Source organism: Drosophila teissieri, chromosome 3R, assembly GCF_016746235.2.
Source record: "Drosophila teissieri strain GT53w chromosome 3R, Prin_Dtei_1.1, whole genome shotgun sequence".
Classification (NCBI taxonomy): Eukaryota; Metazoa; Arthropoda; class Insecta; order Diptera; family Drosophilidae; genus Drosophila; species Drosophila teissieri.
The window spans coordinates 21,816,276-21,828,859 of record NC_053032.1 but is presented as its reverse complement, the minus strand read 5'-3'; positions in this window follow the sequence as shown (position 1 = coordinate 21,828,859).

The window sequence follows — 12,584 nt, the reverse complement described above, 5'->3', positions numbered from 1 at the left end:
TTCCGGAAGCTGAAAATTTAGAGTGTCTCAGATAATTAGAATGATAAATATGTGTTACATTCAGCCGTGGTAGGAACATATGTTTTTTTTAAGCACACTTTATAAATATTTGTTTCATGTTGTAAATAAATCAAGCCTGTAATCCAACATGCTATTTATCCAAGAAACCATGGAGTCTACTCCCTGCCAAACGTTGCCATCGAAGTGAGGCGAAAATTTCCAAGTGTTGACAGTATTTCTTCTGCCATCCGCAGCTGCGTGTTGGCGTGAGGAAATGAAAACCGACAACGATTATGCAACAACGCTTTCCATCTTCTTGCGGGGCAACCAGCTTCCCATTTCCCAGCACCGTGCACCGTGGGTATGATGACGGAGCGCTGGCAGTGGAATATTGTTTAAAAAATGCCACCGACCGAGATGGAAACTGTTTAAGCGTGCACCTGTGATTGAAATCGAAATGACACCCCCGACCGCACAGCGAACAGCAATCGATACGGAAGTGCAGCTGTGGTTCTGCTTTCGACTTATTATTTTTGGCCATTTCCCACGGCGAATCATTCGGAATGGAAGTGGCAACCATTCCGTGCCACAAAGCTTTCAATATATTCAAGCGAATACATCTGAAACAAAGGGATGTGACTTGCAATCAAATTTCGAAATAAACTTAAATAATTGAAACAAATTTGAGGGGAAGTCAAAAATTTATAATAGAGTATAATTTATTTAGAAGTAAGATTTTCCTATAAATTAAATTGTAAAATTTTCCTTTACTAATTCCTTTCAGTAAACCATTTTGTTTTCAGTAAAGTGCAAAGAGTGGGCGATTGGTTGGCATAGAACCAGGCAAAGTCAAGGTCGGACCCAGGGCAACTTTAGCAGCTGTTTGCGTGCGGTTGCATTTGAGGCGGAGGCCGTTGTTTTATTGCATTGTCATGTGGCAGCAATTGAATTTACTGTTGCAGCTGGAAAACATGCAACATTTTGTGGTCAAGCGCACGACACGTGCTCACCGGGGGATGTGCCGCATGTGTTGCTCTTGCTGGCCATGTTCCGGCCAACGGGGCGGATGGGTGATCTGTTCAGGCCGCATTCTGACAAATTGCCGACAGAAATTTCCGCTGGATTTTCGCCTTAATGGCACATTTTCGATAAAGCTGTCAAACATCTGACACTCTGCACTCACCCATTGACTGACACTTTGCATTTGATTTTAGAAAAATTCGGCCAATAGCCAAACATTTGTATACCTCTGTGGCCGCTGGTCACTGGAGTTTTTCCATGTATTTAAAAGGCGTCTGTTTTATTTACGCAAAGTTCACAGTCGAATAGCCGATTTTTGTGTGTGGTTTTTTTTGGGTATTTCCAATTGACGTTGAGTTTTGTTTATGCTCATGCTGTTGGTTTGGGATTTTTTATTTTTACTCTTCTTTTAGTATGCTAGAAATACCACTGCCGACGCCTATTTTAACACAACGAATTTTAAAATACACTTGACAAAGGTGTGAGATAACAAGCTTCTTCTTCAAAGGTACAATAAAAAAGGGTTTGATATGGTTTTAAAGAAATTTGAAATGGCACATATCATATTGTCTAAAAAAACACCCACTGGTTTTACATATTTTATGAATACCCTATTTATATAGAGTATATAGACTGCAAAAGAAATATTGTAGTGTGGTGAATGGAGAACGTTTGGAATACCGCGCAAAAATAAATTGCCGCTACAGTGGGCTAAAAGTAAGTCCGCTAACGTTAAACTTTATAATATTTAAACTGTGTTAATTGACATTTTTAAGGCCTAGATCATATAGTATCATATTGTGGATATATTTTATGCAAGTCAGTTTTGTTTCACTCCTAATTGGATTAAGTAATCTTTTGTGCCACTGTAATTTGCCCTCTAGGTCAAAGCTCCGCATGCATTCGGAGTCGGCAAAGGGAAAAATTAAAATAATAATCCGACAATAACAACAGTTTTTTGTGTGGAATTAATAAATGCGTATAATAAGTCCGTTGTTGGCAGCAGCAACAAAAGCTAGCTCATAATACATTTGTATTCAATTTTTTTTTGTAGTAGCACATCTCATGATTAAGTAAAGTAGATTTCCAACTGCCATTTTGGGTTTCCCAGCCAACTCGCTGCGATTGCATCGGCCTTTTGGGAATTTTGAATGCGTGTAGTGGGTGTGGATTTTGGTCTAAGCCAAATTGGCTCCACTTCGATCGATTTGAGCAGCGAAGCGATAGCCTCTTTGGGCAGAATAGAAATAAAAATTGAACGGGTTTTAAATCGTTCATCGCATTGTCGATGGCAACTAAGTTTTGTTTGCTTCTCTCCCCCAGCGGGAAAAGTTTAAACAATTGGCGAAAATCACACAGCCGAAGAGAGAAAAGAAAAGCAAAGGAACAGCAAACGAATCCCAAACAAATAATCATGCCAAACATGCCGAACTGTACGCAAGTGTAGACTTCCACTTCCGGCGACGATGCACTGCCCACTGAGGGTCACTCAACGCCGACCTTTGCTCTTTGACAGGTCAACTGTCGCCAAGCGTTCTCGTTCTCGTTCTCGTTCTTGTGGGTGTAGAATCCGACTATCGAACTCACGTTCGCAGTTGAAAATAGATTTTAATTACGGGTGGCCACAAATAAATTCCAGTTAAGGCAAATTAGACTGAAATTGCCTTTTTTGGCTAACCCACATCCGGTGGATGATCAGCGAAAAATGCGAGTGCAAATTGATGTGATTCTAATATTTTCGAAATCAAAATATTTCTTTGTCGCTTTTCAAATCAATGGGAGAGCGACTGATAAAAGCAAGCGTAAATTAATGACACCTAATAATGCGCTTTTGTTCTAATTGATTTGAATAGGAATAGCAAAGCTGTGAGTAATACAAATATGAAACCGAAACGAAATATAATTTGCCGGTGCATGAGCAAGTTGTTTGCGAGATGACCTAACCGGGCAGGGTTCACTGCACTTTACAATGCATCTGGGCCCTGTCTTCGGCCTGGCCCTTAAGTCGAGTGCTTTTCGGACTTGACGTCTGGCAGATGTCTCTATCGTCATCAGATGGCTGAACTTTGGCCAATTGCTACTGCTAAGTGGGCATGACGACTGGTTTTGTTTGCCCAGCTTTAAATGCTGGCTTGGCGACCAGGTGTCTCTCAACCACATTGGACTCTGTCGCTATCAGTCCGATAGTTAATTGTTAATGACGGTTTCTGTTGTATATCGGCAAACGTTTAATGCGGAGCCAACTGCCTTTGGGTTAAATACGAAAAACCCGAGCCGAAACCGTAAAGTGCCTACTCATTTCGCGATCTGAAACTGGGTAAAGGGCAAAACGCAAATAAATTTCGAGCAGCATTTGGCATTTGAATATTAATGACTGCGCTTTGGGTAATGGCAATAAAGGATTTTGTTGGCCATTTAGCGTTGTTAATATGTAGATAATTGTGCCAGTTAAAGCAATTATAACTCACGTTGCATGAGTAATAGCCAGTTGGAAAACAATTTCACATAAATGATTTGAATTATTTGTGGGCTCGTGTGTTTATTAATGAATACCAATCCGTTTATGGCGTCAGTACGCTTTCCGCCTCTTTTAATGTATTCCGAAATTGCCTTATCAATTCTTTCCTTTCTGCGAACCATTTACTTTTCATTTCCAGATGTGTCGCAAGATTTGCTTCCGCATTTTACTCATTGCAATGCAAAAGAGGTGCCACATCTCCATTGCAGTCGGTCGGCCGCAAATGAAAATAAAAGAGCAGTTCACTGCGAACAATAGAGCCGCCACACGAATGCTGTGCAGAATGCCAGGGCGCCCCAAAACCACTTCCGCTGTGGCTGCTGCACGTAATGCCCTGATCCGTTTCCAAATCGGAGATGTCGAGGAATCGTGGATGTCGAGGAATCGGTGAATCGGGGAAGCCAATAAACGCGACAACTGATTGGCATTCCAAATGAGAGGCGCGCGTGCTGGGAGCATTGAGCCCTTTTTTAGGCGTCTATACTCGTAAATGCCAATATGATTTGATTTCACGAATCCCATGGAAAGTGGAAGTGTACCTATGGATTAACGCTCAGTTTGCGGAATGAATCGCTATTGTTAGGCGTGTCTTTCTATGCGAATTTGGGATTTCATTTGAATTTTCATGTCGCTGGTCACGCACCGACAGCATTTACAGGTCAATGAGCAGAGATCACGCTTTTAAGAGGTGTAACTCCATTGTTAAACCATTGGAAAAACAATAAAAATCTTAAAAAATATTTATATCAATATTACATCTTTTTAAATTGTTATTTTTATCACACATATCCAACATATTTTAAGCATGCCAATTCAATTTGTTATTCTGTGAAAAAAGTGTATACAGAGACCCACTTGAGCTCTAGTCTTAAAACTATTTTAAGCATTGCCATTTCGGAGGCGTGTTATGTGCGGATTTTAATTATTTAAAATGCAAATTTGTTTTTTGATTTAAGTCCACAATAACTGATTGTATTCGCTTAAGAAACAGCAATAAGCCAAAACATGTTTGCAGTCTTTTGACGCCCAATACATGTGTCGGATATTTATCTCTGCCTTCTCATTGTCTTGAAGAAATTAGCCCATCGACAGGGCTGGAAAATCTCGAATTGTTTAGAAGCATTTAAATAAACATTATAGAATTCCACCTCATTAGCTAAAATATACATAAGTTACTTTATTTCACCATGACTTCGCAGAAGCTACGGAAAGGGAAAAAAAATTCCAGCTTAAATTAAATGGAATTTCCCATTCGGGATTCCCATAAAAAGCAAAGAATTACGATTAGGCGAAGTAGCCAACGGTGGACACTTCTTCGAAGTTGTGAAATCGCGAACTGTGTGCAGGCATCCCTCGTCAAAGGAAACATGTGTTTGCATAAAAGAAGACCAAATGACCTAATAAATATTTATGAAATCGATTGGGGGAGCAAGGGGCACGAGCAGAGAAACTTGTATAATAAGATTTCCTAAAAATAAAGCCTCAAGTCGAATTGAAAGCCGCCAATGCGTAAACTCGAAGTCCAGATAGTTCGATTGCCAGACAACTCGGCGACGCAAGAAGCCGACTTTGAAGTTCTGCTAACTGGTAACTGGTTATGCGCAGAACTCTTGGCCAGTCGAAGGCAAACTGGGACCACGGAAACTATTCATAAATGCCGTTAAAGCTCGAGAGTCTAAAACTCAGAAGTGGACGATTTCCATTCGATCTCGGGCTGATTCAATGGACTCGCCTGTGGCTCCGCTTAATTACCCATTTCGTCAGCGACACGCCCAATGGCTTTGATTAAATTATTTGCCAGCCCCACAAACGGCAAACAAAAAGTGACAAAGTGCAGGCAGCAAAATGTGCGACTGGCCCACAAAAGGCAACAGCGAAATACACACATCAAATCAAATTAAGCTTTGTGTAACGAAAAACGGCTAACAGAAATGGCCACTTTGCTGGCTTATGTCATCCACGATGAGTTGGAATGGCTAGATAATAATTAGATAAAGCTCTCTACATAGTTTAAGGAAAATATTGTTGATTTGCTGGCGCAGAGATTGAAAAGTTGGCCCAGTCAGCCAGCAGAGACGAATGTCCGCGATTGCACCCATAAAAACGGAAAATGCGACATTGTCACGTCAATAAAAAATAGACCCAGCAAATTGCTCAAGCTCAGAAATCTGAAATTACATAAAGCCGTCTAGAAATTGCACAAGTTTATTTAGCGAGTCATTTGAAGAGATGTGTGCCAAAGGGCCATTACTTTAACGGAAAGTGGTGGTACAGGAAATTTCTAAAAATTGCATTTTTCATAGACACTTCACACGGAACATGATGCTTTTGGCCACCTAAGTTGAGATAGTTAGATGTAAGATGCAAAGGGAAGGAACAAAACAAAGGAGTGCTACAAGTGCATTTAAGTATCCTTCTAAAACTGTGAGGCTGAATGAAAAAGAGGGAAAAGGTAAAGATAACTTTGAAGTGGCTGCAGCTATTCACTTCCCTTCATTATGTTACAATAGTTTTAATGCTATCTCAGCTTACTAGCACTGAAACAGCGGACTTTTAAGCTTAGTAAGTAGTAAGTACACAAATTTTGAGTGTTAGTTACAGTTTTTTCTTTTAAATACCAGCTTATTTACCAACTGAACTTTTTATTATTGTTCCATTTTACAAAATCCCTTGAAATGAAAGAAAAACTTGCAGATCCTTCAATCAAACACCCGAAAAGTTAAATGAAATCGTCGTTAGCCAATAAATTTGATATAAAACCACTTTTAAAGTTTTTTTTATGTGTTTTGTTCGGCTTCCCTTCGGTTTTCCTTTTTCCCGCTGTCTTCCTGCTTTCAGATAAGCGAAAACTTTTCGGATAATGAATTTATACTTTTTTGTGGCTAAAACAATTTCCGCATGGCAAAGGTCAAAAGGCACGTGGGCAAAACAGGGTCTTAAATTGAAAGAGCTAGAGAAAGTCAGGTCTACGCGTTCGAAAGTGAAAGAGGAGAACGGTTCTCGATTTAGAGTCATTAGCTATTTATAAATAGAGTGCATTCCCACTTTCGGAATAGCTAATGGGCCAAAACAATACACTGATGCGAGTATACCCGCTCCCCAGACATCGAAGCCATTTCAAAGTCGCGACTTTCTTGGGTCTGTTCAAGCGACAGCTGGCAATTTAATGAAATTTATGCGACAGCGTCTCAGTCTCAGTCGCAGTCTGTTGATTCGAGTTGATCGATTTGCGTCGCTCGCCGCTGATTGATTTTTCAGTCTTGGATTCGCTCGCAGTTTAATTGCCCGTTCGCCTGAACTTGGTGCTGGGCCATCCAGCACACACGCCTGTGGAAATTTTCGCACTTTATGCGAGTATTTAAAAGGCAAATTCATGGCAATATAAACCAGCGCACATCAATCAAAACGAGGAGCCAGCCAGCCAGTCAGCCAGCCAGTCAGTCGGCCACTCGGGCAGCAGTCAAAGGTTCAAAGTATCGATTGAAGGCAAAACGCGGCTGCAGTTCGCCAGACGAACAATGAATGCAAAACTGTTCGGCGTGCTCCGCCATTGACAATGGCATTGACGCAACCGAAACTCTTGTGTTTTATTTTCTGTGCTATTTTTTTAGTGCATAACGGAAATGCCATTGCTCTACTAGTTCTGCAATGCCCAGGTGATACAGTAGTCTCTCGAAAATACACGAAATAAAAGAAGAAACTATTATACTTTTAAGATTTATTAATTTTATGGATTATATTGGTTATTTGATAAGTAATGGGAAAGTTGACTAAGGAACATTAATAAATAACAAAAAAATAGTACCTTAAAAACAAAATGATGTATATTTCTGTATTTCGCTATTAAACATAACTAATTTGCATTTTATCAAACATTTGTTCAACAATTCAAGTGACTACTGTACATTTCGTGCCGTTCTGGCTTCACGTGCTCGCAGAATGATTTCGTAATAGGTCTCCGCATACGCACAGCCATCGAGTGCGAGCAAAGTGTAAAGTGCTCGGGGTAAATCAGATGAAGTGTAAATTCGAGAATGTGGAAGCTGGCAGTTTTCGGTGCGAATTGAGTCCAATTGAAATGTGGACATCTAGCGCAATCGCCGGTCATGGGGGCCAGTTTGGATGAAGGATGAGTGCGGGCTTACTTGCCGAATGCTCGAACTTCTTCCATTTGAAATTAACAATTTACCTAATCCAGCAACCAGTGCGGAAACCTTTTCAAATTGCTTTCTCAGCCGGTTAAATATCTACGAAAAAGTTGCCCAATGCCAAGCCGCTCCCTCCACCTTCCGGCCCGAAATTCCAAGCATCAAAAGGACTTGAGCCCCGTAAAGTGCCTTTAAAACTGCGCATTTGAAATTGACGTCAGCGACCTAAGCCTTATCCTTCAAGGCGGCAAGCTATGTAGCTCCTTCCGCCATTTCTTCACTTCCCCGTCACCACCAGCAATTTCAATTAATTTCAGAATCAACTGAGCGCGAGTCATATTTCTCAGTCCGGCTGCTCCACCGTCGCTGGAAATGCACGCGCCGGAAAAGCGATGAAAACTCAACAGTTTCCCACAGTTTTGCACTATTTTGCACTGTTTTGCACACAGTTTTGTTCCATTTTGCAATCTGTAATGGAAAATCTAAATGATGAAAACCTTTTGTGTGCGACGTCGCAGTGCTAGAAACTTTAATTGCACAGTGCCACTGCCGTGCCCTCCATCGACCGCGTTTTCCACCATTTTGTCCTTGAGGGACAGGGTTAATTATGCCAAAATATTTTGTCAGCTTCACGTGGCAAGGGAAGTTTGTCGTTGACAAAAGGACATTAGCCGGCTTTGTAGCGAGGCTTGTGAAATCTGAACTTCCTTTGGCCGCCGGCTTTGTCCTTGATCCTGCCGCCTCTCATTTGTCGAGCTCTCATCCTGTCGTATACGCAATGTCGGCGACTTAAGGTCGGCAGATTGCTTATACGCCATGTGGGTCAATGAATTAGCGCCGTTGGTTGTCGTAAAAATTACTTTTTCGTTTTATTCGCTTATTTATTTGTTTTTGTGCGCCATTTGTTAGGCTTTACAAATGCTAAACTGCAATGACGTCGTCAGCGATTTGATAAGGTTTATATATATCACTCGGAAACTGTGTCTAATGTAAATAATACAGCTGAAAATCTAAGAATAAATTGTCATTAAATTTAAATCGCATTTAATTAACCTACTTATTTTTCATTAAAAAAATAACACAAATTCCAGGAACTTTGTTCTATCATTTATTTTATCAGTGCTCACTATCTTACCTAGTTTGGTCTACTGTTTTCTATGAATGGGCATTTCCCTAAGATAAGGTTTTAATTTTAGTCAGCTGTGTCATTTATAACAATGTAAACATATAAATTGGAATCCGATAGCTACGATGCCAGTGATTAGTTTAGTCTTTTTGTCAGCGACTTTCTCGCAACGAAACTAAACGAAACGAAACAGTTCTGATTTAAGTTTGTTTGCTCTGCGAAGTGCCAGGGGAATCCCTGCCAGCTGCTAAAAGGCTTTGCATGTTCCATTTCGCAGCTCAAGGGAACGCCAAGGGGATGGATGCATAAGAATATAAAGTATAATAAGTTCCCTCTCATTACACACTCGCGGCAGCAAATCGTTTGCTCGCGGCCCACCCATTCGAATTAAATGGTACTCATTGCACTTGCTCATTAGAAAATATTTGCACATATAATTACTTGCACTTCCCAGCCACCGCAGTCGCCTCAGTCGCCTCAGTTGCCTGAGTTGCCTCAGTTGCCTCAGTCGCCCGATATCTTCCCATGAACAGCGGCATTATGCATTATGCAAGCTCACATCTCTGTACTCACGCGATGTCGGTCTGAAATCAACGCACCGCGTCGCAGATTGCATTTCAAAGGCATTTTAATTGCACGTGAGTGAAAGGCGCTGGGAAAGGGGAAATGTGGGGAATCATCGGCAGAATGTCAAGGCGCTGGGAAAGTTCTATGATGCAATGGTAGTGAGTGAAAGTCGGAGGCAGTGGAAGTTTGAGTGCTTGGTTCGTTCACCTGAATCTCTGCACCCCGTTGATTTGCTCACTTTGAATTGATTTGAACAGCAGCTGGCGGCTTCTTTGCGGCTCCATTTTCGTACGAATGCACTGTAAAAAATAAGTTCCTACTTAAAAAGATTTTAATATTTTTGTATATATTATATGATAATTATTTTATATAAAATTTTTATTTTTATTTAGAGTATTCTTGTGCCTATCGTGCACGAACATCGCGTAATGTATTCATGAATCTTTCCCCTTCCGAACTCCAAGCTCCTTATGGCGATTTATTTGTTCTGTCGATTATGGCCGCGAATTCGTGCAAACAAGATAAATGGAATTGTCGGAATTGTTGTGATTGCTTGATTGTCATGTTACTGTCAGCACTGTGTTTTAACTCCTTAAAGAGTGCTCAGAAAAATACTGCCATTAATAAAGAGTTCCGATTCACGTAAGTTATTCATGCTCAAATTGATGAGTAAGTGGGAGGAGTGAGTTGATTTCCACAACCAAAACCAATTTCCTGTCCAGTTGGAAAAGTTTGCTTTCTGCTGCTTTTTGCATACATTTTATATTATCCGGAACAATAGTTGCTCATGAACTTAATTGAAATTTGAAAGAAAGTACACGTCAAAGTTTTTCCAGCTCTTTTGCAGCTGCAAATCTTTAACTATATTTTCAGAATGTGAATGCAGTTCGTAAAGTCCAATATAAAGTTGTAGAGCCACTGAATCCACTGCTCTTTCGCATGCCAGTTGAGTTTGAAGCACACTCCTACCACCAGACACCAGCAAGTGGGCCCAAAACAGAAGAACGCAAGGGGGAGCCACCCATAGCCAAGCAATTTGTGTCGTTTTTGTCGTCTCATTTGGCACACGGCCAGTGCATTGGGCCAAAATGCAATCGAGTGCACGCCCGTCTGCCAGCCTGCGATTCCGAGAGACTCCGCGTGTCCGGCCCCCTCGCCACTATAAATTACATTCCATTAAAAAATCATGCCGCGGCGCACAAATCAACATCAACTCAATGAACATAAATTGCCAAGACGAGCTGCTGGAGCGAGGGGCTCGCACAAAATGGGGGGTGGTGGACAGTCGCTGGGCGGCGCTAACGGATCGATCGACCTTCACATTGGCCGCCATGGCGACGACGAAGGCGACAACGCACATGGCCCGAAATGCACACAAACAGGGCCAAAAAGAACGAGGGGAATGGCCAAGTGACAGGACTTTGTACTGAACGGAAAAGCGGTCTACAGTGGGCTAATGCAGTACCAGATCGGGTGAATTAGGTACAAGAATATATAATAAGAGAAGACCAAAACAATTGTTGGCATAAAAAGTAAAATGACGCTGTGTAAAATAAAAAATATATATATTCTAAATTAATAAATTCTACACTGAAGCAACAAATACTTACAAATACAAATTACAAATATTTTCCAAATGAAAGCAATATTTAAGATATTTCATTGTTTTCAGTGTGGAATTTGACCTATCTTAAATTATTACCCTGGTCGATTCATCCATAAATATGTATGTGCTCCCCGCATTTGTCATAAATCTCGCAGATAGTGCTGCTATCTTAATTGCTCCTGTCCACGGTGCGGCTAACGTAACGCATTTGGGAGCTGTCCGACGTGGATTCCGGTGCCTCGGAGGTTTCCCTTTGATGGCCACTGCTTTTCCAGTGGATCCAGAGCTCGTTTTGAGCTATTTCTGCTGCGTCGGCGTCTGTGACACGCATTGGGTTTTGTTATTGGGCCCCCGAGTGATGTTTGCAGCTAATTAGAAACGCCCCATACGCCCTCACATTTGGCCAGCAAAAGCAATCTGCAATTACAGCTCGTGGGTTGGGGGGAATGTCTCAGGACATGTGCGTTATAAGTGCCAAATGATTTGGCTTTCGGAACGGGCATGTAATTAATGGAGCGTGGCTTGAATTATGCAAAGCTCAATCAGCTGCATTTCGCAGACCTGGACCTGAAATCCCTCTAGCCCAGCCCAAATCTTTGGCCCTCCATTCACGGTGAGTCCATTTCCGCCCGAACACGTTGTGTGTGCATCCCCGTCCACTTCCTCCTCGGCGCCACATGACGTGCCGTTGATATTTATGCCGTCGCCATTGTCGTCTCAGTTCTCGGAACCCCATTCACCATCCCCTCCAGCTCAGTATTCAGGACGCAGGACGCAGGACTCGCTTCTCCTTTGAGCGTAATCAGCAACGTGCCAGAGTAAGGTGAAATCACTATCGCACCGCAGGAAGTCGAAGGATACAATGTATTCAATGCACTGAGAATAATGGGGATTCAACCTCAAGTATTTGAACTAAAATAAATAATCATAGAATACAACTGACCCATTTAATATGCTTAATTACTATTAATTTCAAATGATTTATTTGCTCTTATGCAATTTTGATACCACATGCTTGAACGTGAACTGCATTTCCCCTTGTGTTTGTTGACGGCAGAGTGATGGGAAGGTGGTGAAAGCCTGCTAGCCATACTGAATCCAGTTTAGAAACGTTGCAGGACGAGATCCTGCCGGCAACGTGATGATGTTTACATCCTATGCAAATACAATTAATTCCACTTTTGTGGACAATCTTTGTGCCAGCAGGTCTGTGAGGGCGAGCGCAAGTGTGACACAGGAAATGTTGACACTGCCACGGGCATTGTAGATCAGGATGCCAAATGCCAGCACCTTTTGTTGGATTTTCCTGCCGCACCCCTTTGTGGCTGTTAACCCCAGCGAGGGGCACAGTTGCAGACCTACTGTACCACGCACAGTTTGAAAATTCCTTTTTATCTTTAGACGAAGGCAATCAATGACGCAATGGCGTAAACAAGTCGTTTATCCCAGCGCTATAAATCAGACTTAGCTCGAAAACAATCGCAATTAAATTGACCATAATCGAAAATTAAATTCAGCACTCAGAAAAAACTAGTTTACATAATATATGTATCATCATCTGACTAATTAAATTTAATGCATTTACCCTTTTTTTTTGGT